This window comes from Salvelinus alpinus, chromosome 14, assembly GCF_045679555.1.
Source record: "Salvelinus alpinus chromosome 14, SLU_Salpinus.1, whole genome shotgun sequence".
Taxonomy (NCBI): Eukaryota; Metazoa; Chordata; class Actinopteri; order Salmoniformes; family Salmonidae; genus Salvelinus; species Salvelinus alpinus.
Window position 1 is genome coordinate 20,291,627 of NC_092099.1, and position 25,730 is coordinate 20,317,356.

The following is a 25,730-nucleotide window of genomic DNA, read 5'->3' on the forward strand; positions in this document are numbered from 1 at the left end:
ACGTGACATCCTGCTTAGAGTTTGCCAAAAGGCACCTAAAAGACTCTTGGACCATGCGAAACTAGATTCTCTGGTCTGGCTTCACCTTAAAATCAAATGAATAGGTTGTCATTATATGGATAATCGGATCGCTTCCTACTGTTTCAGTAAACCATTAGCCAACACTTCAATGATTAAAGTGTCATCATGAAAAATTACTATCTCTTCACTTTTTCAGTGGTTACATCTATTTTTTTCCTGATATTGTGAACTGTAGGCTATAACAAGTTAAACTTTTCAATGGAAGGCCTATCACAAACCTCTTTTTGTAGTTGATTCTGGTAGGCTAATAAAAGGATGTTGTTCGCAGCATTAACCAGCCTATTATCTCTGAAGTTCATTCATTTATCGTGCTGGATACTTAAACTGTACGTCAAGGCTACTGTTAAAGCACTCACATAGGCTACTTATCTGCCAGAGTGTGTGAGATAACTAGTACTACTGGTAAGTGCAGTCTAAGCAATTCCCATATGATATCATGTTACCTCCCTACATTGATTCTACCGTTGTTTACCTCTTGTGTGAAACACATTTAATTTAACATTTAATTCCAGCTCACAATCAAGGATGGCTGTGTGTTCCCTCCAGCAGTAGTGAAGTGTAGGCCTATTACTATGTAGCCTTGTGACACTGTCCTACTGAACTCTGTGCCAGTCCCTACTTCAATGTAATACATTTTTGAGAAATTGCATCCCCACAGGGGTAGCTTCATCTCAATGTATTTGTCAATTTTAGGCATTTCAAATATATTCCATTGTCCTTTCTCTTGTTTATAGTATGGGTATATTCACACTAATATTCCCTTATGTAATTAAGCTTATACATGCTTTTTTCTGTCTTTATAATAATGATAAAATTTCATTTGTAGAGCGCATTTCCCACACTGTCATGTGCTCTCCCTCTCCGCACACCTGTCACTATTGTTACACGCACCTGCACGTTATCAGACTCACCTGGAATCGATCACTTCCCTGATTACCTTCCCTATATATGTCACTCCCTTTGGGTGCTTCCCCAGGTGTTATTGTTTCTGTTTTAGTGTTAAGTCTGTGTGTTGTTTGTGTTTCTTTTGCCTAATTTTATATTGTGTTTACTTATTAAAAACACTCACTCCCTGAACTTGCTTCCCGACTCTCAGTGCACATCGTTACAAACACTCAATGCACATGTGAAACTTGTTGGTGCTTGCTTCTGTGTGCAAATCACTTGCACTTGAAAACAAGCTCATACTGGCCTTTATTATTTACAATTTATTCATTATATTTTATCTTAATATTTATAATAATAAATATATTTATAATAAGAAAAACTAAAATACATTTGACAGTAGCCTATGTATTGTCTACCTAAAAGACCCATTAATACATTTGAAGTCCTTCAAAATAGAAACCACATATCCTAATGTTAGAAAGTAGAATATAAACTCGATATAGGCTACTGTGGGTGGGGTAGGCTAAATAATAACAACTGAATAGGCCTAATTAAAAGAATGGTGATAAAGGAAATGAAAAATGCTAGGCAGAGCATGCACAGAGCTTGTGGTTAAGCAGTACCAGAGCGAAATTATAGCGGGAAAGAAGGCAGACACCATTTTTAAAATCTGCTCGATTTACGCTCTGCTCCTCGCTCCACACTCGCCTACTTACATGCTCTGGCATTCAAAAGTAGCCCTGCTTTAGGCTATCAAAACAGTCAATGAATATTCCTATCAATGGATGGATCAGTGAATGAATGGCTGCAGCAACCATTACATGGTATGACAAGCTGCATAATTGGTATTTTGCCTAATTCGTTAAGTCATTCAAACGAGACAATAAGTGGTTCAAACGACTTAGTATCTTGCTTGAACTACAAGGACTGTGGCGGTCATTCAATTTTGCCAGCCGGTGATTGTCAAGCAAATAACTGCCGGTCTCACGGTAATTGACCGTAATTAACATAAACACATTTAGCATCTCCTGGCTTCCAAGCATAACCTACAAGCCACCGATGCAGACCTTTGGAACATCTACACTACCGTTCAAAAGTTTGGGGTCACTTAGAAATGTCCTTGTTTTTGAAAGAAAAGCACATTTTTGGTCCATTAAAATAACATTAAATTGATCAGAAATACAGTGTAGACATTGCTAATGTTGAGGCCCATTATCAGCAACCATCACTCCTGTTACAATGGCACGTTGTGTTAGCTAATCCAAGTTTATAATTTTAAAAGGCTAATTGATCATTAGAAAAACATTTTGCAATTATGTTAGCACAGCTGGAAACTGTTGTTCTGATTAAAGAAGCAATACAACTGTCCTTCTTTAGACTAGTTGAGTATCTGGAGCATCAGCATTTGTGGGTTCAATTACAAGTTCAAAATGGCCAGAAACAAAGACTTCCTTCTGAAACTCGACAGTTTATTCTTGTTCTGAGAAATGAAGGCTATTCCATGCAAGAAATTGCCAAGAAACTGAAGATCTCGTACAATGTTGTGTACTACTTCCTTCACAGAACAGCGCAAACTGGCCCTAACCAGAATAGAAAGATGAGTGGGAGGCCCCGGTGCACAGTTTGAGAAACAGATGCCTCACAAGTCCTCAACTGGCAGCTTCATTAAATAGTACCCGCAAAACACCAGTCTCAACGTCAACAGTGAAGAGGCAACTCCGGGATGCTGGCGTTCTAGGCAGAGTTGCAAAGAAAAAGCCATATCTCAGACTGGCCAATAAAAATAAAAGATTAAGATGGGCAAAATAACACTGGACAGAGGAAGATTGGGGAAAAAAGTAATGGAAAGTTTGAGGTGTTCGGATCACAAACAAGAACATTCATGAGACGCAGAAAAAATTAAAAAAATGCTAGAGGAGTGCTTGACACCATCTGTCAAGCATGATGGAGGCAATGTGATGGTCTGGGGTACTTTGGTGGTGGTAAAATGGGAGATTTGTACAGGGTAAAAGGGATCTTGAAGAAGGAAAGCTATCACTCCATTTGCAACGCCATGCCATACCCTGTGGACGGCGCTTAATTGGAGCCAATTTCCTCCTACAATAGGACAATGACCCAAAGCACAGCTCCAAACTATGCAATATTATTTAGGGAAGAAGCAGTCAGCTGGTATTCTGTCTGTAATGGAGTGGCCAGCACAGTCACCGGATCTCAATCCTATTGAGCTGTTGTGGGAGCAGCTTGACAGTGTTCAAATCAAATCAAATCAAATTTTATTAGTCACATACACATGGTTAGCAGATGTTAATGCGAGTGTAGCGAAATGCTTGTGCTTCTAGTTCCGACAATGCAGTAATAACCAACAAGTAATCTAACCTAACAATTCCACAACTACTACCTTATACACACACAAGTGTAAAGGGATAAAGAATATGTACATAAAGATATATGAATGAGTGGTGGTACAGAACGGCATAGGCAAGATGCAGTAGATGGTATAGAGTACGGTATATACATATGAGATGAGTACTGTAGGGTATGTAAACATAAAGTGGCATAGTTTAAAGTGGCTAGTGGTACATGTATTACATAAAGATGGCAAGATGCAGTAGATGATATAGAGTACAGTATATACATATGAGATGGGTAATGTAGGGTATGTAAACATTATATTAAGTGGCATTGTTTAAAGTGGCTAGTGGTACATTTTTACATAGTTTCCATCAATTCCCATTTTTAAAGTGGCTGGAGTTGAGTCAGTATGTTGGCAGCGGCCGCTAAATGTTAGTGGTGGCTGTTTAACAGTCTGATGGCCTTGAGATAGAAGCTGTTTTTCAGTCTCTCGGTCCCTGCTTTGATGCACCTGTACTGACCTCGCCTTCTGGATGATAGCGGGGTGAACAGGCAGTGGCTTGGGTGGTTGTTGTCCTTGATGATCTTTATGGCCTTCCTGTGACATCGGGTGGTGTAGGTGTCCTGGAGGGCAAGTAGTTTGCCCCCGGTGATGCGTTCTGCAGACCTCACTACCCTCTGGAGAGCCTTACGGTTGTGGGCGGAGCAGTTGCCGTACCAGGCGGTGATACAGCCCGACAGGATGCTCTCGATTGTGCATCTGTAGAAGTTTGTGAGTGCTTTTGGTGACAAGCCGAATTTCTTCAGCCTGCTGAGGTTGAAGAGGCGCTGCTGCGCCTTCTTCACGACGCTGTCTGTGTGGGTGGACCAATTCAGTTTGTCCGTGATGTGTACACCGAGGAACTTAAAACTTTCCACCTTCTCCACTACTGACCCGTCGATGTGGATAGGGGGGTGCTCCCTCTGCTGTTTCCTGAAGTCCACAATCATCTCCTTTGTTTTGTTGACGTTGAGTGTGAGGTTATTTTCCTGACACCACACTCCGAGGGCCCTCACCTCCTCCCTGTAGGCCGTCTCGTCGTTGTTGGTAATCAAGCCTACCACTGTAGTGTCATCCGCAAACTTGATGATTGAGTTGGAGGCGTGCATGGCCACGCAGTCGTGGGTGAACAGGGAGTACAGGAGAGGGCTCAGAACGCACCCTTGTGGGGCCCCAGTGTTGAGGATCAGCGGGGTGGAGATGTTGTTACCTACCCTCACCACCTGGGGGCGGCCCGTCAGGAAGTCCAGGACCCAGTTGCACAGGGCGGGGTCGAGACCCAGGGTCTCGAGCTTGATGACGAGTTTGGAGGGTACTATGGTGTTAAATGCTGAGCTGTAATCGATGAACAGCATTCTCACATGGGTATTCCTCTTGTCCAGATGGTTTAGGGCAGTGTGCAGTGTGGTTGCGATTGCGTCGTCTGTGGACCTATTGGGTCGGTAAGCAAATTGGAGTGGGTCTAGGGTGTCCGGTAGGGTGGAGGTGATATGGTCCTTGACTAGTCTCTCAAAGCACTTCATGATGACGGAAGTGAGTGCTACGGGGCGGTAGTCGTTTAGCTCAGTTACCTTAGCTTTCTTGGGAACAGGAACAATGGTGGCCCTCTTGAAGCATGTGGGAACAGCAGACTGGGATAAGGATTGATTGAATATGTCCGTAAACACACCAGCCAGCTGGTCTGCGCATGCTCTGAGGACGCGGCTGGGAATGCCGTCTGGGCCTGCAGCCTTGCGAGGGTTAACACGTTTAAATGTTTTACTCACCTCGGCTGCAGTGAAGGAGAGCCCGCAGGTTTTGGTAGGGGGCCGTGTCAGTGGCACTGTATTGTCCTCAAAGCGGGCAAAAAAGTTGTTTAGCCTGTCTGGGAGCAAGACATCCTGGTCCGCGACGGGGCTGGTTTTCTTTTTGTAATCCGTGATTGACTGTAGACCCCGCCACATACCTCTTGTGTCTGAGCTGTTGAATTGCGACTCGATTTTGTCTCTGTACTGGGACTTAGCCTGTTTGATTGCCTTGCGGAGAGAATAGCTACACTGTTTGTATTCGGTCATGCTTCCGGTCATCTTGCCCTGGTTAAAAGCAGTGGTTCGCGCTTTCAGTTTCACGCGAATGCTGCCGTCAATCCACGGTTTCTGGTTTGGGAATGTTTTAATCGTTGCTGTGGGTACGACATCGTCAATGCACTTCCTAATGAACTCGCTCACCGAATCAGCATATTCGTCAATATTGTTGTTGGACGCAATGCGGAACATATTCCAATCCGCGTGATCGAAGCAGTCTTGAAGCGTGGAATCAGATTGGTCGGACCAGCGTTGAACAGACCTGAGCGCGGGAGCTTGTTGTTTTAGTTTCTGTTTGTAGGCTGGAATCAACAAAATGGAGTCGTGGTCAGCTTTTCCGAAAGGGGGGCGGGGGAGGGCCTTATATGCGTCGCGGAAATTAGTATAACAATGATCTAGGGTTTTTCCAGCCCTGGTAGCACAATCGATATGCTGATAGAATTTAGGGAGTTTTGTTTTTAGATTAGCCTTGTTAAAATCCCCAGCTACGATGAATGCAGCCTCAGGGTGTGTGGTTTCCAGTTTACAAAGAGTCAGATAAAGTTCGTTCAGGGCCATCGATGTGTCTGCTTGGGGGGGAATATATACGGCTGTTGGTACGTAAGAAGTGCTCATCAAGCCAATCCAACTTGTGGGTGGTGCTTCAAGAAGCATGGGGTGAAATCTCTTCAGATTACCTCCATAAATTGACAACTAGAATGCCAAAGGTCTGCAAGGCTGTAATTGCTGTAAATGAAGGATTCTTTGATGAAAACAAAGTTTGAAGGATACAATTATTATTTCAATTAAAAATCATCATTTATAACCTTGTCAACGTCTTGACTATATTTCCTACTCATTTTGCAACTCATTTCATGTGTGTTTTCATGGAAAACAAGGACATTTCTAAGTGACCCCAAACTTTTGAATGGTAGTGTACATTTTTAAAAGTCTAATAAGTCCATGTAATATAGCCTACACTATGACAATAAATCAATTATTTATTTTTAGACAGGTCTAAAGAAACATGATATGAAGAAAATCTAGTCTATTTCAGAAGAACAGAATAGCGTACTCAGGGTTGTCCTTATGTTAGGCCCTGATCTGGCTATGCCATATGGCTGTGGACTACACTAGTTAATTTAGCAGACAAGATTTGCTTAGAATTCTGTTGCATTATTTTATAGTTTGAAGAATACAACTGAACATAGCTGAATAAAACATAAATAATATTTTCTCCAAACGATTTGAGGGAGTGCGCACATGCGGCTATTCTGTGTTGAGTGGTTAACAAAGAAACAGGTACACCCATTTGCTTAATAGGATGTTTAAATATTTTATATATTCTAAGGCTGCATGATGTGATTCTAATAATGATTTGGAAAAACTCATAAAAGGCATGAGCTCTGCTTTATTTTTTGCACAGGCTGTACACACTTCATCAGTCTCTCATTCACAATTTTACAAGCATTTGATAATGCCTCAAAGTTCCCAGCTGCATCCCCTTTGTGTAACCATAATGCCCCCTAAAAAATCGATGCATTTTGCAGCCAATTGCAGCCAACGCCCTTGGGCTGAATATAATAATTATAATTCCCTTCTACCGGCTGCGAGCCAAAGCACCTCTCACTCACATGGCACTCCGTCACTTGATCGGTTCTTTCTCACAGGATACAAATAAAGACAAACACATCAGGGATGCAAACTGCATGCGTCCTTATCCAACACCGAGGCGCATATTGAAGATATTGGAAGAACACTTTTTGTAAGCCAATAAGATGAGTAGGCCTAACGAACAGCAATCTACTATCCCCCCTAGTACAAAAGTTGACTTATTCTATTCTCTGCGAGATACAAATATTACAAACTGTCTGGGACAGTTGTGGGATGCGATAGATCGCAAATTAATACAACCACTTGCATCAAAAAAACTGTTTTAAGCAATGAGCCTGACAACAGAAGATGACCTTTAGCTTAAAATGTTGATAAACTATTAGGTTATTTCTTCACATTATAAGCACAGCAATGGCTATGAGCGCGAATGTTCCATTAGCAGGAAAACACCATTCTCACAAGTGGCCACAAATGCAATTATGCATGTAATGCTTTTATTATAAAGGTGTATTTTTATGGTGAGAAATATCTTCCCCAAACTTGAAACTCAAACGCTGCGTATGTATGCCAGTTAGGCAATAAACCCCTTGTAAAGCTGATTAATGAGCTTAACTTTAAGAAGTTATTTGGCCACTTTAGTTGTGATACAAACCGTATCAAAACATATAGGCCTATAGGCTAAGCTACATGACAGGTGCAACTAAGATTTTAAAAAGTCGCCCAGAAAAAGCATGTGCTGTTTCATGCCTTAAGCTGGGCATCATTCACAAGTGATATATATAATTCACAAGTGACAGGCTAATATTGTCACCCATCACACTATTCTTGATTTAATCTTGTCTTTACATAAACAAAATAATATATGTGTAACGATTTTCCTCCTCTTCAGACGAGGAGTATGAAGGATCGGACCAATACGCAGCGTGGTAAGTGTCCATGATAGTTTAATAAAACTGAACACGACAAAATACAAAAAAAAAAAAAAAAGTGCATGATAACGAAAACCGAAACAGTCCTGAAATGTGAAACTAACACAGGAAACAATCACCCACAACACACAATGGAAAACAGGCTACCTAAATATGGCTCCCAATCAGAGACAACGATAGACAGCTGCCTCTGATTGGGAACCACACCAGGCCAAACATAGAAAACCAACAACCTAGGAAAAAGAACATAGGCTGCCCACCCTAACTCACGCCCGGACCAAACTAAAATAGAGACACAAAAACAGAACTAAGGTCAGGACGTGACAATATGTGTAAGATTTGATTTAGAATGGACCATTTTCATGCACCCGTCGCGAAACAGGGGCAGCGGGAAAAAATAAGTCATCTATGCACTTAAATAGCGGATGGAGGACACCTTTCCTGTGGTTCCTTTTCATGCCAGCCAGGTAGGAAATACTCCTGTTGTAAAGAAAAGCAATGTGCTTAATATTAGGAAAGTTGAGAAATAAATATAGTATGCCTAGCCTATAGAAAACTGAGTAGAGGCCATCACTCTGTTTTCTCAGGCAACTGCATAGCCCATAGAAATGTTTCTGCAACATGAGCTCATGGGCTTTCATTAAGTGTTTGATTAGATTTTCGATCACATTTGCATTGATGTCAGGGTGATCAGAGTGACAATAGAGTCCTGAGTACAAGGCAGTTAGCAACTTTGGTAGGCTAATGTTAGGTTCTAAATGAACCTATTAAAACTCACGGATGATCAGTAAAGCTTAAACCAAGTTTATTCACACATTGGGTCAATATAGCTGCAACAGACAAAAGACATTCACACAAGTGGTAATATATATACCCCAATTTGGGTGGAGTCTCCTTCGCTCTAAACATTGCATCTTTATTACTAGGCAACAAACTGTTCCTTCTCCCTTAATGTGACCTGACCTCGACCCCACTCCTCACTAATCCACAGCTCTCCACCCTTATCAGTGCCTGCCAACATATGATCGTATTCCCTGCACTCAGTACATTCCAAGCTTAATTGCCTCTACCATATACATTCCTCCTACAGACCCTCTAGACCATAGCACTCAATATTTCAATAGGATACCTGATAATTAACACTATTCCAAGTTCAGGAGTCAGAACCCAGATTCCATCACTACTGATGACCATCAGCAGCATCAGAGCTTGGAGAAGCCTTTGAATTTGACTGCCGCCATGACTCGTGATCGCCGGTGTGGCGGTAATACTGTCACCGCAATGAACTATTTCGTGTCTCGACTTAGTAAAAATTATTTCGTTGAAACGAGATACTAAGTCATTCAAGCGAGATAATTCCAAGAGTCTATGTTTTTGTTTTTTTGCCTTGGGCTTCAGGGCCTCCTTATGTAAAATCTATAGGTGTACCAAATGGTTAGGTGATCATGAATTAAGGGCAGTCGGATTACGTAATAGTCAAATGTATTTTAACAAAAGAGAAGATAATCATATCAAAAGTAATGTGATCATTGCATTGTGAATGGACATTATATGTACATGTATTGCAATGAAACACTGATTAAGTTTGGTGTAAAAGTGACTGTATGATTTTGTGTGTTGTATTTAGTCAATTGAGAATGTGCTTAGAGTTCTGAAATAACTGCCTTTTAGAAGATCAGTATTGAGTTTTGTACTAAGAGTTGTGAAAATGTACCACATACTTGTGAAAATTCCACCAAAGCGATAAAAACAAGATACTTTTTTCCCCAAAATTTGTTTAATGTGATTAAAAACCTCTCCTCTCAATTAAGGCATTTTATTTTGTCCTGTCCAATGCATTCGCTGAGTAGTCAACACAATTAAGGGTTAGGCTCGTGAGATCACTTTGAAATAAATCTTAATCTCCTAAGCTTTATTAAAATATCAAGTTTGGGAGCAGCAAAACAGTGAGCAGACATCCCCTTTTTATCTCTGTAGGCTATTGTACATTATTTTAGCCAGCCCCTGTTATTATTTTGGATTTGGATGTGCGTAAAAGCCTACATGGATGGTTTATATGCCCATCATGGAACAGGAGATGAGAGGATCCAGTGACACTCATATTTAGAAACATCTAAGTATTAAGCCATCCCCGGACCTATAGCGGTATCGCCAGCACTAAGGTTTACCATTGCATTAGGTTTGTTAAAATAGAGCTCTCTATACGGAAACTATACAATGATGCGTAGGGCATTGAACATCCACTTAAGAGACAACATTTAGTGTGCATGCATGGTACATCTAGGTGAAGTGGACATTACGTAAGCCAAAATAATGTACCTTACAGAAACAGAATATCTGTGGACATTGTAATGACTCTTAGATCTTGGTCTGAACCTTTAACAACCCAATGGAAAGCTTCACATACTGCAGTTACTTTGTCCTAAACAAAGACCAGAGGTTACAGGACATACTGTACCTCTCATAAAAGGAGAGAAAGTGGGAACTGCAGGCTTTTAGTAGGGGGCTGCGGTGCAGGGTTTCATACAACGGGGAAAACAATGTCAAACTGGCTTCACTGTTGTTATTGGGTCAGTCCAAAGTCTCTTAGATACAGCAGGAACAAACGACCACAGTCGCATAGTATGACACCTTGGACCTAACACGTGACTGTGGTTATTGACCTGAAATGACATGTACAGTTGAAGTCTGAATTTGACATACACTTAGGTTGGAGTCATTAAAACTTGTTTTTCAACCACTCCATTCATTTCTTGTTAAGAAACTATAGTTTTGGCAAGTCGGTTAGAACATCTACTTTGTGCATGACACAAGTCATTTTTCCAACAATTGATACAGAGAGATTATTTCACTTATAATTGACTTTATCACAAATCCAGTGGGTCAGAAGATTACATACACTAAGTTGACTGTGCCTTTAAACAGCTTGGAAAATTCACAAAAATGATGTCATGGCTTTAGAAGCCTCTGATAGTCCAATTGACATCATTTGAGTCTGTGGATGTGTTTCAAGGCCTACCTTCAATCTCAGTGCATCTTTGTTTGACTTCATGGTAAAATCAAAAGAAATCATCCAAGACCTCAGAAAAAAATGTGTAGACCTCCACAAGTCTGGTTCATCCTTGGAAGCAATTTCCAAACACCTGAAGGTACCACGTTCATCTGTACAAACAATAGTACGCAAGTATAAACACCATGGGACCACGCAGCCGTCATACTGATCAGGAAGGAGACGCGTTCTGTCTCCAAGAGATGAACGTACTTTGGTGCGAAAAGTGCAAATCAATCCCAGAACAACAGCAAAGGACTATGTGAAGATGCTGGAGGAAGCAGGTACAAAAGTATCTATATCCACAGTAAAACAAGTACTATATCGACATAACCTGAATGGCCGCTCAGCAAGGATGAAGCCAGTGCTCCAAAACCTCCATAAAAAAAGTTTGCAACTGCACATTGGGACAAATATCGTATTTTTGGAGAAATGTCCTCTGGTCTGATGAAACAAAAATAGAACTGTTTGGCCATAATGACCATCGTTATGTTTGGAGGAAAAAGGGGGAGGCTTGCAAGCCGAAGAACACCATCACAAGCACGGGGGTGGTAGCATCATGATGTGGTGGTCCTTTGCTGCAGGAGGGACTGGTGTACTTCACAAAATAGATGGCATCATGAGGGAGGAAAATTATGTAGATATATTGAAGCAACATCTCAAGACATCAGTCAGGAAGTTAAAGCTTGGTCGCAAATGGGTCTTCAAATGGACAATGACCCCAAGTATACTTCCAACATTGTGGCAAAATGGCTTTAGGACAACAAAGTCAAGGTATTGGAGTGGCCATCACAAAGCCCTGACCTCAATCCCATAGAAAATTGGTGGGCAGAAATGAAACAGCGTGTGTGAGCAAGGAGGCCTACAACCTGACTCAGTTACACCAGCTCTGTCAGGAGGAATGGGCCAAAATTCACTCAACTTATTTTGGGAAGCTTGTGGAAGGCTACCCAAAATTTTGGACCTAAGTTAAACAATTTAAAGGCAATACTACCAAATACTAATTGAGTGTATATAAACGTCTGCCCCACTGGGAATGTGATGAAAGAAATTAAAGCTGAAATAAATCATTCTCTCTACTAATATTCTGACATTTCACATTCTTAAAATAAAGTGGTGATCCTAACTGACCTAAGACAGGGACTTTTTACTAAGATTAAATGTCAGGAATTGTGAAAAACTGAGTTTAAATGTATTTGGCTAAGGTGTATGTAAACCTCCCACTTCAACTGTACCTAAAGTTTGTTAGTCTTGTCAGTTTACGGACCTAACTCCACACTGACCATGGTCATGTAAATCTGTAGAATCTCACACCAAGGTGCCCTTATCTTAACTGGCTAAACTGTAGTCTGGATTGGCCTCTGCTGTTCTACCACATTCTTGGGCAATGAAGCAAATGGTAGCACTGGCACTTGACTCACACTCCCAAGAGCTTTCAACTATTATTAAATAGCATTGAAGAAGAAAAAATGAATAAGTGTATGCATAAATCTGATTAAACATTGGTAATGAACATCTGTGCTTCATAACAATATAATGCAAACTACATTGCTACAGTAAGTCACTAATAAAATATTCAATCATTACCATTGATGAGTCAGAACTCAACTAATTTTAATCCAGAAGACAAACTTAATTGATTCATCATGTAGATTCCATTTTGAATCAGTGTTTTAAGGTAACAACATTTACTTAAAGTTACCTAGATATAACACGAGGAAATATACATAATGCTCACTAATCAACTTCAATGTGGTGTTGTAAACACTGGCAGCTGATTTTCAGAGCATGAGCACCATGTAAGATATACAGTCCCAATGGCACAATAAATCCTATTAAGTATTCCACTGTCATAGACCTACTCCCCCTGCTATTAATCAGCCTCAATCGGATTTACATTGATTACATTTCTGAGGGATCTGGCTTTGGGTTCGGAGCTCTTGCTGATGACTGTGGTATGAAGAAACCAGAAGCCTGGTCTTCATTAAAACCTATCATAATGTCACCCTTTCAATACATCTTGGTAATGCTAAATAAACAGTACACCCGTGGATACCTTCTTAGGGTCGTGCTGCTACTGGGACTTGATGTGCACAGAAATCCCTCCATTTATCAATCACCTTTAAGGATTGCCACTGAATTAGTGAGCTGTTCTGGCTTCTCATGTCTGTTGGACACTCTAAATAATACTGTAAAAGGCATCTTCGGCGTTAAACAACCTACAAGAAGTAAACAGCCTTCTGCTTTTGTTAAGTCTGAACTACCCCTAGTGACCTAAGGGTTTGTGTCTGACAAGAGCTCCAGAGGAGTGTGACATTATGACATGACACCAGTAAAGCCTAAATCCTTGGCTAAGACCATCATTAAATTAGCAATACTTACTCCAGTCCCATGTCACACATGGCAGAGCAATTCACCTGCTAAATGTAGCTTAGCTGCAGCAGCAACAACAACAACTGTATTGTCAGACACTTTCATGATCCTAAAGCACTGATGTGTCTTGGAACAGGTGAGTAGAAGCTACACTCATTACCAGTACAGATCTGTACTGCACATTCTGCACATTCTTACAACAAAGAATATTTAAATCCACGGTCAAAAGGTGACCAACTCAGAGCAGGACATGCAGCTACACTCTTTGAGAAAAGGGTTCCAAAAGGGTCCTTAGGCTGTCCCCATAGGAGAACCCTTTTAGGTTCCAGGTAGAATCCTCTTTAGTTCCACTCTTACGGAAAAAACACATGATTTCACGTGATATTTCCACGTCTTGCACAAGTTTTGGACAACTTGTTATGATGTGGATTTTCACATGTGAAATCATGCAAAACCATGTGTTTTTGGAATGCTTCAAATGTGATATTTCACATGTGGATAAAAATGTTCACATCAGATTTCACAGGTGATGCCCTGAAAACAAAAATTAGTCACGGCATTCTTATCTTCCTGCTATGCCACGTGTCCATAACATATTTCTACACTTTGGACTTCAAAGTAAATCTCAGCTTTGTTAAAAATACACTGAAAGAAAACTATTATATTTATCATAGTGATTCAGGTTTAACATTAAAACAAAATAATATACTCCACCAAAATTAGACAACTATACAGAAAACCCTCAAATTGCTGAAATACCCAAATAAATAAATGATGAAAGAATAGTCAGAATAACTGATAACTAAAATAGCAGTGCAGATGACACTCTTTTGCTAAGTAGTGCAAAGATGTATTATAGGTAATTAATGTTTAGGACAATGCTACAGACTTTGTGGCACAACCGAAAGATCAGTGTAGAGTGCATTCAGAAAGTATTCAGACCCCTTGACTTCTTCCACATACTCGAAATTGAGCTCAGGTGCATCCTGTTTCCATTGATCATCCTTGAGATGTTCCTACAACTTGATTGGAGTCCACCTGTGGTAAATTCAATTGATTGGACATGATTTGAAAAGGCACACACCTGTCTATATAAAGGTGCCACAGTTGACAGTGCATGTCAGAGCAAAAATCAAGCCATGAGGTTGAAGGAATTGTCTGTAGAGCTCCGAGACAGGATTGGGTTGAAGCACAGATCCAGGGAAGGGTACCAAAAATTGTCTGCAGCATTGAAGGTCCCCAAGAACACAGTGGCCTCCATCATTGTTGTTTGGAACCACCAAGACTCTTCCTGGAGCTGTCCACCCGGCCAAACTGAGCAATCGTGGGAGAGAATTCCTCTGTGGAGATGGTAGAACGTTCCAGAAGGACAACCATCTCTGCAGCACTCCAAAAATCATGGCCTTTAATGGTAGAGTGGCCAGACGGAAGACACTCCTCAGTAAAAAGCACATGACAGTCTGCTTGGAGTTTTCCAAAAGGCACCTAAAGAACTCAGACCATGAAAAATAAGATTCTCTGGTCTGATGAAACCAAGATAAAACTATTTGGCCTGAAGGCCAAGCGTCACAACAACCCTAAGCACACAGCCAAGACAATGCAGGAGTGGCTTCGGGACAAGTCTCTGAATGTCCTTGAGTGGCCCAGCCAGAGGCCGGACATCGCAGGAGAGACCTGAAAATAGCTGTGCAACGTCTCTCCCCATCCAACCTGACAGAGCTTGAGAGGATCTGCGGAGAAGAATGGGAGAAACTCCCCAAATACAGGTGTGCCATGCTTCTAGCGTCATACCCAAGAAGACTCGAGGCTGTAATCCCTGCCAAAGGTGCTTCAACAAAGTACTGAGTATAGGGTCTGAATACTTATGTAAATGTGATATTTCAGTTTTACATTTTTTATACATTTGCAAAAAGGTCTAAAAACCTGTTTTTGCTTTGTCATTATGGGGTACTGTGTTCAGATTGATGAGGGTAAAAAACGATTTAATCAATTTTAGAATAAGTTAGTTGAAATGTTAGTTGAACATAATTGTTAGTTGAACATAATTTAGCTGAACAGCAATAACACATTGAATTGCACATTTGAAAACATGATCACGTGAAGTGTTCCAAAAACACATTTTCACATGAAACACATGATAACATGTAACTATTCTTATCCATTGCTGTTAATTTTGTGGTAAATTTTACAGTCATTATACGGTATATTTCTACAGTAATAGGATACTGTTTTAGTGTATTGCTATATATTTACTGTCAATCGCAATACACTTGGGCCCTTCCTGCAAATTAACTTGGCATGCCTCCAATGCAATTGCATTTAAACTTATAGCATAATTTAGATGTGCTTATGCAACAAACTGTTTAAAAAATCCTGTAATTTTACAGTAAGTTACCGGCTACTGAGTTGCGGTGAAAATAGTGAAAACAACTTTTAATGCATTTCTACAGCTAAACTGTATTTTTCTGAGTAAATATACAACAACAAACTGTATTCAGGAAGTACACAGAAATGTGTATTTATTTATTTTCAATATCTTAAAATTAGGAATTGGATTTTGGTTTACTTTCTGAATTGAATGGAACTTAAAGGAAAAATCCACCCAAAATCACTAGTTCATATAATTTACAGTGTTAAATAACACTAATATGTGAGAACAATGTTTTTTTTTGAACAAATGTTTAATTTTGTCATTATAATAAAGTTGGTAGCAACGTGAAAATCGTTTTTCGAAATCTGTTGCAGCGCACGTCAACTACAAAACCCACAATGCAATGCTATCTCTATGGCCTGGTTGACTAGCTAGCAGCTACACACAATAATACCAAAGTTAATATCAGCATGTGAAGGAGCTAGTTAGTTGTAAAATAACCTAAACAAACTGCACTATCAATTTAGGAGTCAACAATCGCATCATGTTCAACCTGAAGATCGTGGTGCCGCGCAGAGAAGAGTGTGACTTTCACAAAGGCCATGCAATACAACCTGGACTGAAGAGGCAGACAAATGGGAGAAATGTGGTGGACCCTCTATTAAATTACACATTTCTTCGAGGTAGGTATAGGAACATAGCAAAAATATGAACAGTGGCTTATTTGAGAGAAGGCAACCTCCCGTGTTATGACATCAGCCAGTATTGAAATCTGACATGCATGATCGATGTTTTCGAAAATGTAAAAAATCGTATTCCTATTAAATTCCAGTGTAGTGAGAGCAGCTTTTTTGCAACACTAAATCATACCAGACAGATTTCTGTCTGCTTGAATGCCAATAGCTCAGATACACGTGAAAACATGAAATTACTCGGAAATCGATAGAACATACAGTACCAGTCAAAAGTTTGGAAACACCTACTTATTCAAGGGTTTTTCTTTATTTTTTATATTTTCTACATTGTAGAATAACAGTGAAGATATCAAAACTATGAAATAACACATGGAATCATGTAGTAACCAAAAAAGTGTATTTTAATAAATATTTTATATTTGAGATTCTTCAAAGTAACCACCTTTGGTCAAATAGCCCTTACACAGCCTGAAGGTGTATTTTGGGTCATTGTCCTGTTGAAAAACAAATAATAGTCCCACTAAGCGCAAACCAGGTGGGATGGTATATCGCTGCAGATTGCTGTGGTAGCCATGCTGGTTAAGTGTGACTGAATTCTAAATAAATCACTAATAGTGTCACCAGCAAAGCACCCCCACACCATCACACCTCTTCCTCCATACTTCACGGTGGAAACCACACATGCAGAGATCCGTTCACCTACTCTGCGTCTCACAAAGACATGGCGGTTGGAACCAAAAAATCTCAAATTTGGACTCATCAGACCGATGGACAGATTTACACCGGTCTAATGTACAATGCTCGTGTTTCTTGGCCCAAGCAAGTCTCTTCTTCTTACTGGTGTCTTTTAGTAATGGTTTCTTTGCAGCAATTCAGCCATGAAGGCCTGATTCACGGAGTCTCCTCTGAACAGTTGATGTTGAGATGTGTCTGTTACTTCACTCTGTGAAGCATTTATTTGGGTTACAATCTGAGGTGCAGTTAACTATAATAAACTTATCCTCTGCAGCAGATGTAACTCCGGGTCTTCTTTTCCTGTGGCAGTCCTCGTGAGAGCCAGTTTCATCATAGTGCTTGATGGTTTTTGCAACTACACTTGCAGAAACTTTCAAAGTTCTTCACATTTTCCGGATTGACTGACCTTCATGTCTTAAAGTAATGATGGACTGTCGTTTTTCTTTGCTTATTTGAGCTGTTCTTGCCATAATATGGACTTGGTCTTTTACCAAATAGGGCTATATTCTGTATACCACCCCTACCTTGTCACAACACAACTGATTGGCTCAAACACATTAAGAAGGAAAGAAATTCTACAAATTAACTTTTAACAGGGCACACCTGTTAATTGAAATTCATTCCACCTCATGAAACTGGTTGAGAGAATGCCAAGAGTGTGCAAAGCTGTCAACAAGGCAAAGGGTGGCTACTTTGAAGAATTTCAAATATAAAATATATTTTGATTTGTTTAACACGTTTCTGGTTACTACTTGATTCCATATGTGTTATTTAATAGTTTTGATGAAAAACCCTGGAATGAGTAGGTGTGTCCAAACTTTGGACTGGTACTGTAGCTCAGAGATAAACAAAAACAATATAACATTAAAAATGTTCATTGACCTCAACATTGCTTAGCACACTTGGGACTCAACCACACATAGGATTTGAACTCACAACCTCTTAGCTTGTAGAGTCACAAGCTTGACGTAAGCATTGAGTGCTAGGAATATGGGACCAATTACTAAACATTTTTAACTACTTTAATACACATAAGTGAATTTGTCCCAATACCTTTGGTCCCCTAAAATGGGGGGACTATGTACAAAAAGTGGTGTAATTTCTAAACAGTTCACCCTGATATGGATGACAATAACCTCAAATAAAGGCTGACAATCTGTACTTTAACCTCATAGTCATTGTATCATTTCAAATCTAAAATGCTGAAGTACAGAGCCAAAACAACCAAAAATGTGTCATTGTCCCAATAATTATGGAGGGCACATAATAGGGCTAGATGACGGTGCAATTTCCTTTTTCCCCTTTTCCCATTTCCCCTTTTTTGTGAACAAATGTGCTATACACTTTCCAAAGAGTAGCCACGTTTCCATCCAACCATTTCATACAGATTAATTACCTGATGCATGAAAAAGATCACGACCGGGCTGATGGAAACATCAAATGCCAGTACAATTTTATAAATGTCGAAAGACAATTTGTTCATTCGACATGGTGGGATCTTTTTGTAATGTCATATGTTGTGTGGTCCTCCCACTACGACTCGGGAAAGCATGCAGTTTATTTGTCTACAGATTAAATAAATGATGATGAATTTCACACGGTGGTGAAAAAAAGTCAGTTGGATGGAAACCCATCGCCGGTGGGAAAATGTGCAAATTGGATGGATGGATGGATGGATGGATGAATGGATGGATGGATGCACGTATTGCATTCAGACTTTAAAATATTCAGATTGAAAATCTGGCGCAAATTGGATGGAAACCTAGCTTGTGAAAGGCAGCAATACGCAACATACCGTCTAGTCTGCCGGAAAGCCACATGAAGAAGAATAATAAAAAGAAGAAGAAGATGAAGGTTGAGCACTTCTTTTGACATTGTCAGTTGTGCAATCTTTTTAAAGAACTTAACAATTAAAGGTCATGAACAGTCAAAATCATGTTTTCATGATTTGGATGATATTTGAAAGAAACCAGATGAAAGTATGATGACCAAAGTATGAAAAATTACTGTTACTACTACATTGATAAAGTTTGATCATAAAGTTACTGGTCCATGTCAAACACTTGGATTCATTATTAAGGGGGCAAGGTGACATCACCTTAACTCTCATTTTAATACACCAAGGGTACCACGATATTCTCTTACAGAATTGAAATAAGTACCGCTTTGTAACCAACATCTGAGAAGGCGTGTTTGCAGATGGGCATGGTTTATATAGCTACTGGTGCCAAAATTTGACTGTAGTGTGTCAGCAAATATAATTAAAAGTTGACCCTATTGATCTATGGGAAAGATACTTGTATTTTTGCCCTTTCCTCTGTGTCTGGTCTTAGTTAGTTACTGTGAACCGCATCACAAGAGACATACCAAACGGGAGATGTATAAAAAAAAAATATATATACTGTATATATAGTTGATGCAAATTCAATGTTGGTTGAGTTACTTTGTGTATCACCAAATTGGCTTGAGATTATTTTTACGGCAATCTGCTCACTGCATCCACATTGCTTGACATAGGCATTTCAAAGAGCTGTCAGTCAAGGCGAGCTCATTAATATATTTCCCCACCCACTGGGAGACTAGTCAGGATTGAGGGGAAGATGAACGGAGCAAAATAAAAAAAGATCCTTGATGAAAACCTGCTACAAAGCACACAGGACCTCAGACTGGGGCGAATGTTCACCCTCCAACAGGACAACAACCCAGCCAAGACAACACAGGAGTGGCTTCTGGACAAGTCTCTGAATGTCCTTGAGTGGCCCAGGCAAAGCCTGGATTTGAACCTGATCATACATCTCTGGACAGGGAAAGGGGGATACCTAGTCAGTTGTACAACTAAAATGTGTCATCTGCATTTAACGCAACCCCTCTGGTGTGCGGGGGACATCCACGTCATCCGCACCCAGGGAACAGTGGGTTAACTGCCTTGCTCAGGGGCAGAACAACAAATTTTTTACCTTGTCAGCTCGGAGATTCGATCCAGCAACCTTTCGGTTCATTGCCCAATGCTCCTACCCGCCAGGCTACCTGCCATCCAGAAAATAGCTGTGCAGCGACTCTCCACATCCAACCTGACAGAGCTTGAGAGGATCTTCAGAGATGAATGGGAGAAACTCCCCATATACAGGTGTGCCAAGCTTGTAGCGTCATAACCAAGAAGACTCGAGGCTGTAATCACCGCCAAAGGTGCTTCAACAAAGCACAGAGTAAAGGGTCTGAATACTTATGTAAATGTGATATTTCAGTGTTTTATTTGTTATAAATTTGCAAACATTTCTAAAAACCTGTTTTTGCTTTGTCATTATGGGAGTTGTGTGTAGATTGATGAGGGAAAAAGCAATTTATTACATTTTAGAATAAGCCTGTAATGTAACAACATTTGGTAAATGTTAAGGGACTATAGGCTACAACTACAGTTTCTATAGGCTATACAGCTATAGGCTACAGGTTTTTGATATGGCACATCCACCTTTGTCAGACAACAGTTTTGTGGTGACATCGTACTGTCTAATTGACATCCTATTGCTCAATTGTGAGTGTTTCAGACATGTCACTAACAAATATACAATTGAAAGTTAGAATGGAAATTTCCCAGGAAAAAAGCTGTAAATATTACTGATTACTCTATACATGTTTTTGAACCTTGTAATTGACTGTTACACTGTAAAACTAGGTGGCCATGTCACCATACCACTACAAATGCTACTACTTCCACCTCGACCTTCAATCATAATCAACATCATCATCATCATCACCATCAGCTCTACTAAATAACTATAATAAGCTTCATTCATGTGCTTATCGCTGTGTAATACAACCTGTTGTCTACATCATGGACAGTTTGATCAACAATAATATAATCATGATCACCATCATCATCAACAACAACATCAATAAAACTGTAATTTTAAGACTTGCTTACTTCAGATTTCCATGCAGCATTTGAATGAGGGATGGATGGTGGAGATGGCTTCTTTTGAAGCCACTTTCTCGGTGAAAATAAAGTGCTTGAGCTTCCGGTTGGAGTACAGGGGCTTCTTTTAGTGGCTTTTGAATCATTGTCGAAATGGCCAGAAGTATCCAAATATATTGACAGGCTTGAGGATGCAGATTGACAGTGTTTAACTCCGGCTGTAAGGCGCGCATCTAGTTTGGAGAGGCTTTCGTTTGAGGCTCGGAGCGACTTTTGATCATCTGCTTGACCAGATGTCCCATCCGGTTCAGTCCCATAGCGTTTTATCAAAGCTGGGTCCAAACTTAAAGTCTTTCTCAGTCTCCGTTTGGACCTTGTTTTGGATGTTGGCGAGGAGCATAAGAAAACGCTGCTCAGCAACCCTTGCGCGGACATATCAGTATTCTTAACGTTTCACAAAGTAACCTATGCTACTATATCGAGTTCATTAAAGCGATCAGAGATTATATGGTTACCTTGAATAAACATAATCACATGCCTTCCGTTCTCAGTGGTAAGGCTGGCTACCTGTTGCGCCCCATACGACCCTGATATTCAACCAAGAAAACCCACAAACAAAAGTAATTCGCTCAGCTATAGTTCTTCTTTGTTAGTTCTTCCTTTTCATAATTTACATGAACAGGGATGGTAGTACAGTTTCACAACCGTGGACTCTTGCGCGTCACCAAGCTTCGCCCTTCTGAGTAATAAGAAATAGATGCATGCATCTGACTCATCGCATGAGAACTGCTCTACTCCCAGTCCCGCCACCGTCATAATTAAATGTGATTTCACATCCATAAAATATATTGGAATATAATAGAATAAGATGTGGTTTTGTGGGGTACACTGAGGAAAAAATGAAGGTTCTTCCTCAGTTCTTAAGGTTCCGTGGATAACTATTTAATAGCCTACAGCAAATTGGCCAGTGTTAAAGGCCCAGTGCAGTCAAAACGTGATTTTTTTGTTTAATATATATTGTTTTATATACACACTGTTGGAATAATACTGTGGAATTGTAAAAATTATGATAATACCCTTTTAGTGTAACAGCTGTTTGAAAAGACCGCCTGCAATTTCAGCCTATTTTAGTGGGATGGAGTTTTGGCCTGCCTGGTTACATCACCAGGTGGTAAATTAGTTGATAGACAAATAATTTAGTTCCAAACCTCTGCCAATAACAGCTAGTTTTCAGTTTTCCCCTCCCCACTCAGACTACTCCCAGACAGTCCTAGTAAAATTATTGCTTGAGAAATTGCTCTTTGCTAAGAAGCTACACTACATGGCCAAAAGTATATGGACACCTGCTCGTCGAACATATCATTCCAAAATCATGGGCATTAATATGGAGTTGGTCCCCCTTTGCTGCTATAACAGCCTCCAATCTTCTGGAAGGCTTTCCACAAGATGTTGGAACATTGCTGAGGGGACTTGCTTCCATTCAGCAACAAGAGCATTAGTAAGGTCGGACACTGATGTTGGGTGATTATGCCTGGCTCGCAGTCGGCGTTCCAATTCATCCCAAAGGTGTTCCATGGGGTTGAGGTCAGGGCTCTGTGCAGGCCAGTCAAGTACTTCCACATCGATCTTGACAAACCATTTCTGTAAGGAAAGGGCCTTCCCCAAACTGTTGCAACAAAGTTGGAAGGACAGAATTGTCTAGAATGTCATTGTATGCTGTAGCTTTAACATTTCCCTTCACTGGAGCTAAGGGGCCTAGGCCGAACCATGAAAAACAGCCCCAGACCATTATTCCTCTGCCACCAAACTTTAAAGTTAGCACTATGCATTCGGGCAGGTAGCGTTTTCCTGGAATCCGCCAAACCCAGATTCGTCCGTCGACTGCTAGATGGTGAACACGTTTCCACTGCTCCAGAGTCCAATGACTGCGAGCTTTACACCACTCCAACCGATGCTTGGCACAGCGCATGATGATCTTAGCCTTGTGTGCGGCTCCTGACAAACAGTTATTGTGCTGATGTTGCTTCCAGAGGCAGTTTGGAACTTGGTAGTGAGTCCCGTTCCCGTGCAGTCCCGTTCTGTGAGCTTGTGTGGCCTACCACTTCGCGGCTGAGCTGTTATTGCTCTTAGACATTTCCACTTCACAATAACAGCACTTACTGGGGAAAATCTAGCAAGGCAGAAATTTGACGAACTGACTTGTTGGAAAGGTGGCATCCTATGACGGTGCCACATTGAAAGTCACTAAGCTATTCAGTATAGGCCATTCTACTGCCAATGTTTGTCTATAATAATTGCATGGCTGTGTGCTCGATTTCATACAGCTGTCAGCAACGGGTGAATTTGACGGGGCATCCATATACTTGCATTTTTATAGAATATTTTTGTTTCTTTTTAACAATTTTTTTATGTAAACGATCACAGTAAGGTACTTAATATTGTTACACAGAAATGATTTGAAGTTGAGATTGGTCTGCATTGGGCCTTTAAAGATACACTATGCAGAAATCTCTCCACCATTTCATGGTGGCTAAAATTCAAATAATTCACCTAATTTTAGTTTATGTGACAAAACAAGCAAGCTGTGAAGTATATTTTCCATAACCAAAACTATTGCATTTTCAGTTGTTTGATGCTGGTGTACAAAACCTCAAGTAAAAGACACAAAATTGTAACTTAAGAACAGGAAGCATAGAAATAGCATACATAGAATAGATATGCTGCTTCTTAGACTTGCTTTCAATGAGAAAGAAAGGTGAGTTATAGATCTGTCAATGTGAATTTGGTCGGTCACACAAAAAGTTACATATACCAGCTTTAACTAGTTTAGATTTTTATTGTAACATTTCCAGTGTTGATTCAAGAGTTAAATGAAGACTACATTACTGTAAACTTTACAGTGTAGTGTTGGCGTTAATCAGCGGAAGAAAAAGTACCCAATCGTAATACTTGAGTAAAAGTAAAGATACCTTAATTGACTCAAATAAAAGTGAAAGTCACCCAGTAAAATACTACTTGAGTAAAGATCTAAAAGTATTTGGTTTTAAATATACTTAAGTATCAAAAGACCAGCAGACAGCTCGGACACCCATGCATACCCCACAAGACATGCCACCAGAGGTCTCTTCACAGTCCCCAAGTCCAAAGCAGACTATTGGAGGCGCACAGTACTACATAGAGCCGTGACTACATGGAACTCTATTCCACATCAGGTAACTGATGGAAGCAGTATAATCAGATTTTAAAAAACAGATCAAAATACACCTTATGGAACAACAGGGACTGTGAAGCAACACAATCATAGGCACAGACACATGTATACACACATGATAACATACGCACCATACACACACATACACATGGATTTTGTGCTGTAGATATGTGGTAGTGGAGGAACGGCCTGAGGGCACACACTTAGTGTGATGTCAAATCGGTTATGAATGTATTGTAATGTTTTTAAAATTGTATAACTGCCTTAATTTTGCCGGACCCCAGGAAGAGTAGCTGCTGCCTTGGGGGGATCCATAATAAATACAAATACAAATGTAAATGTACAAATGAAAATATACTTAACAATCAAAAGTAAAAGTACAAGTATAAATCCTTTCAAATTCCTTATATTAAGCAAAGCAGATGGCCACATATTCTAGTTATTTACAGGGGCACACTCCAACACTCAGACATAATTTACAAATGAAGCATGTGTTTAGTGAGTCCGCCATATCAGATGCAGTAGGGATGACCAGGGATGTTCTCTTGATAAGTGTGTGAATTAGACCATTTTACTGTCCTGCTAAGCATTCAAAATGTAACGAGTACTTTTGGGTGTAAGGGAAAATGTATGGTGTAAAAAGTACATCATTTTCTTTTGGAATGTAGTGAAGTAAAAGTAAAAGTTGTCAAAAATATAAATAGTAAAGTAAAGTACAGATAACCAAAAAAACTACTTAAGTAATACTTGAAAGTATTTTTACTTTAGTACTTTACACCACTGGCGCTAATAACCAGTTGAACCAAAACCATGCCCATCATTATCATATTTCCCAGTATGATCTATTGCAGGTCAATTGATTAACTGATCTTATGCTACTAAAATATAAATAACATACATTTTCTAAACTATTCCAATCTTTTAAATTGGACTTATTGCACCTGTTACTGAAATGATTGTTCCAGTTTAGATGTTAAAGGTAATCTCATATCTTATTCTTCCCAACCCTGACAGTCATTCTGAATGCAGGTAGCGAAAAAAAAAAAAAGTTGGATATCCCCACTCTGGTACTCCAATAGGAATTACACATCACTTTGCAAGCCAGCATAATGTGACTTGCAGGCCTGATGTAGACTGTAAACTATGAGTTTCTGGTCACTGTATTATGGTTATACAAGGCCCTCAAAAGAAGGCCTTATGAAATATATCTTAAAAAATTTGAAATGAATGAATGCAACAACCATCTCTCTGTCACGAGCAAACACAATCATGGGTGGAACTGGTAAAAAATTTGCTCGAAAGGCACCCTGGTAAAATTGCAAATAAGGCTTAAAACCCAACACAAGGGCTATTCAATTCCGGTCCTGGAGGGCCGAAACATTTCTGGTTTTGGATGTTTTGTATGTTTCTTCAAAGATCCATCCCATTAATGGTTCT

At 40.0% G+C, this 25,730-nt stretch overlaps 1 pseudogene; it reads right to left on the minus strand.

Moving 5' to 3' along the window:
* The window catches only part of LOC139538572 (rho GTPase-activating protein 6-like), an 82,323-nt pseudogene extending 60,516 nt beyond the window's left edge, over positions 1–21,807 (minus strand).
* Positions 21,808–25,730: the final 3,923 nt, after the last annotated feature.